This window comes from Bos indicus x Bos taurus, chromosome 7 (genome assembly GCF_003369695.1).
Source record: "Bos indicus x Bos taurus breed Angus x Brahman F1 hybrid chromosome 7, Bos_hybrid_MaternalHap_v2.0, whole genome shotgun sequence".
Classification (NCBI taxonomy): Eukaryota; Metazoa; Chordata; class Mammalia; order Artiodactyla; family Bovidae; genus Bos; species Bos indicus x Bos taurus.
In genome coordinates, this window is record NC_040082.1 from 37,371,336 (window position 1) to 37,375,812 (window position 4,477).

Sequence of the window (4,477 nt, forward strand, 5' to 3'; positions counted from 1 at the left end):
CCATGGCTTCTCTTCAGAAAAAAGTACTATATTATCCATGCAAAGTTGCATGTGTGCGAGCACCTGTGCTAAATTGCTTCACTCATGTCCGACTCCTTGTGACCTTGTGGGCTGTAGCCCACCAGCCTCCTCTATCCATGGCTAAGAAACAAAGAGTTTTCTACTAATAACACTGCTGCTGCTGCTAAGTCACTTCAGTCGTGTCCGACTCTGTGTGACCCCATAGATGGAAGCCCATCAGGCTCCTCTGTCCCTGGGATTCTCCAGGCAAGAACACTGGAGTGGGTTGCCATTTCCTTCTCCAATGCATGAAAGTGAAAACTGAAAGTGAAGTCGCTCAGTCGTGCCTGACTTGTAGCGACCCCATGGACTGCAGCCTATCAGGCTCCTCCGTCCATGGGGTTTTCCAGGCAAGAATACTGGAGTGGGTTGCCATGCCCTTCTCCAGGGGACCCTCGAAACCCAGGGATTGAACTCATGTCTCTTATGTCTCCTGCAATGGCAGGCTTACACATAATCTATGGGTTTTAATTTAATAATACCTTGACTAAAAATCCCTAATGTAACTTCTTCTTTAAACATTTTTTAATATGGGAGTATATTTGATTAATAATGTTGTATTAGTTTCAGGTATGCACCAAAGTGATTCAGTTATACAAATATATGTATCTATTTTTTCAAATTGTTTCCCCACTTAAATTATTACAGAATATTGTAGAGTTCCCTGTGCGATACAGTAGGTCCCTGTTAGTTTTTCATTTTAAATACACTGGTGTGTACATGTCGATCCCAAACTCCCTAACTATTTCTACCCCTACTCTTCCCCCCCTGGCAAACATGGTAACTTCTTGTTCTTAAATTCATTCATTCCTTCAAAAATTTTAGTTGAGAATCCATAATATACCTGTCAGCTTTGTAATTTCCAAGGACACTGGAATGAACAAAACCAACCAGAACCTTGCATCTATGGAGTTTACCTTCACATGGAGGAAGATGATAATAAAATGGGTAAGAACAGGAGGAAATGTTAAGTGTTAAGATAATTAAAACAGATAGAAAGCTAGTGAATGACTACCTTATGTATGGTGAGGAAAGGAGACCTCTGGGAGGATGAGGCATTTAAGCTGCAATTTTAATGAGAGGCAGGAGCCAGCCATATAAATAAAATTAAGGGGTGATAGCACATGCAGCGGAGAAGGCAATGGCACCCCACTTCATTACTCTTGCCTGGAAAATCCCATGAATGGAGGAGCCTGGTGGGCTGCGGTCCATGGGGATCGCTACGAGTCAGGCACGACTGAGCGACTTCACTTTCACTTTTCACTTTCTTGCATTGGAGAAGGAAATGGCAACCCGCTCCAGTGTTTTTGCCTGGAGAATCCCAGGGACCGAGGAGCCTGGTGGACTGCTGTCTATGGGGTCACACAGAGTCGGACACAACTGAAGCGACTTAGCAGCAGCAGCAACAGCAACACATGCAGAGGGAACTAGTGCAAAATCTCTAAATTAAGAACAAGCTTGGTTAAGTCTGAGGATTCAAAATGTTTGAGTGTCTAAAGCATAGTATCAGTATGACATAGAATTGAAAAAGTAGTCAGGCACTTGATGATAGTGGGTAAGTCAGGGTAAGAAGTTTGCATTTTGCTCTAGATGAAATGGAAATAACAATCAGTGCTAGTTTTCTACTGGAACATAGCATCACTAAGTGCTACAGTATGGGGTTTGGTCTCTAATTGTACTTTAATCAGTTCCATTCACACTACACATTTACTTTTCTTTCCTCATATATCCTTTTCTTGTCACCTGATTGTAAGTTTAACGGGTCCCTGGTTCTTCCTTGCTAAATCTTCCCCTAGAGGAGGAAAAGGAAAATGACAGGATGAGTAATTGTATAAACTAAAAGTCACCTCGGAATGACTCAACTCCATGAATAATGAGGATTTCCCTGAATATTTACACTGAGAAGATGAACCATTCTTGACTTCTGACAAGCTCTAGAACTAGGCTTCTGTTGAGAGAGTCATCACATTAAGGTGACAAAACCTTAAAGCATGAAGGTATATATTACTGCTATCTTCATTTTTGTTTACATTGGGTGGGTAGAGATTTTGATTGGTGGCTGTAGTTAGCAATGATTTCCTATGGATTTAATTTCAAAGAAAAAAATTCTGCAGATTCTCATTTTCTTCAGTCCATAAAGTTTGGTGGAAGGTTGTCTAAAAAGCACAGTAAATATGAACAGAATGTCAAATTCAAGCAAAAAAAAAAGCCACAATATGGCTTTGGAAATATTTTTTATTCCAACTCTTTCACTGGCACCATGGTAGTTATTCTACAATTCATGCCCCCTAACAGGAAAGGAGTCTTTCTGACAAAGCGCACTTGATAAGACAGCTGGAGTTTCTTGGAGAATGTTGACCAAAGTAATTACTGTATTTCTGACAGCAGCTGTAAAGTTTCTGTTGCTAGAAATTTAACCCCTGACTAACCGAATTCAAAAGAATTGTTATGTTTTGCTGACACACACGAGGGTATTACTTTAAAAATATGAGTTATTAATTTGATTAAGAGCATGATGATTTCTTCCTTGTTACTCTAGGTTCAAAAGCCTGACAAAAATATTTATATAACAGATGAAGGAAAAGTGGTTCTCTTTAGTGGTTTGCTTATCCCTGCTCTTGTTTCCCGGAGAAGGCAATGGCATCCCACTCCAGTACTCTTGCCTGGAAAATCCCATGGATGGAGGAGCCTGGAAGGCTGCAGTCCATGGGGTCGCTGAGGGTTGGACACGACTGAGCGACTTCACTTTCACTTTTCACTTTCATGCATTGGAGAAGGAAATGGCAACCCACTCCAGTGTTCTTGCCTGAAGAATCCCAGGGACAGAGGAGCCTAGTGGGCTGCCATCTATGGGGTCGCACAGAGTCGGACACGACTGAAGCGACTTAGCAGCAGCAGCAGCAGCTCTTATTTCCATAGCTGCATGAACCCTAACATTTAGCCTACTTGGCAAGTAACAAAACTTAAGCTGCTTTTGGATATAATTAAGTTTGAAGCAATATGGAGATAATATAGAGTAAAATGCAGTGCTTCTCTAATCCCAGATTGCTAAAATTATATCTAACATTTCTGTCAACTAGGCTTCTCCTAAACTATCAAAACTCACTGTTTGCAGCAACTAGTTGCCACATGTTGGCTGAGTATCTACTATTTACAAGATACTAAAAACTAATGGATTGCAAAGAGATACAAAAAATAATTTCTTTCTTCCAAGTTTATGCTACAGATACGGCACTGAGTGATACAAAAAAATAACTATCAAGAGTAGGTAATAAATTCATAGACATCATCATGATCAAAGTTTATTATTTAGAGCCTGGTTGCTATGCAGGGGGATTCTGAATAATACTCAAATAAATGATGTGCATGGCATTGTTTTAGGAACGTTGCTGATGTTAAACTGTGAGGATAAAATGCTGCCTTGATTATAGTAGAAGTGTTCATGGTAGTTATAACAGTAGTAGTGGAGTGGGTGGGTATAAGAGTAGCAAACATTTAGTAATCAGACACTACATGCCACATGCTCTACATTTAATATTTCTAGCCCTCTCAACCCTCCTATGAACTGAGCGCTGGGACTCACAGTTTTACAAATGAGAACTCTGAGGCTCATATCCATTTGAAATCAGGAATTCAATCAGAATTACAAAGTCAGGACTTCTTGTCTCTGCCACCATACCCTTAAACACATCAACTCAGGCTCCAGGGAAGAGACTGGATTGGAAATAAGTTTAGCACATATGAAACTTGATTCAAACATTCAGCCCTAAAGGAAGTATCCATTTATTTTCCATAAGTCAACCTAAAATCTTTTTTCTCAGCTTCCTAGCCTGTGGAACATCACATCAGTTATTTTTATTCCACCTCTGGCCATTTGTACCAAGGCTGTGAATTTGTTTTAAAATGGACAGGAAGCAGCTTCTCCCCTTCAGTGCTTAAGATCCTCTAGTTTATATGCTGAACTTGGGGTGCCTGCATCTGGCAAGGCTGAGAGCTCTGTTGCTAGACTTTCAGTGCACTAGATACAAAACTCAGCCATACCCTCAGGCATGTGACTTCCTCAGACTTCTATCCCCTTCACAGACAGGGGACTCTCCTGACTGCTGCTCTTCTCAAAGGGCTTCCATCTCCTCCTGCCCAGGAAACCCAGCAGAATTCTTGTCAATAGCTTATGCCTCAAGAAGGCAAAACCCAGACTAGGATGTGTCTTGGAAGTCACCTTTCTTTCAGCCCAGAAACAGAAATCTCTCCTGAAACCACAGGAAGACACAAAGGGTCATACTACCTTTGTGAAATGGGTGGAGAATGGGAAAGGACTGTGAGGAGATAAAGCAAATTAGGATCTCATTGAGTCACTCTGTCACATAGTCATCGAAGACAAGTAGGAATGAGACAAGCAAAGAGGACTAAATAGGAC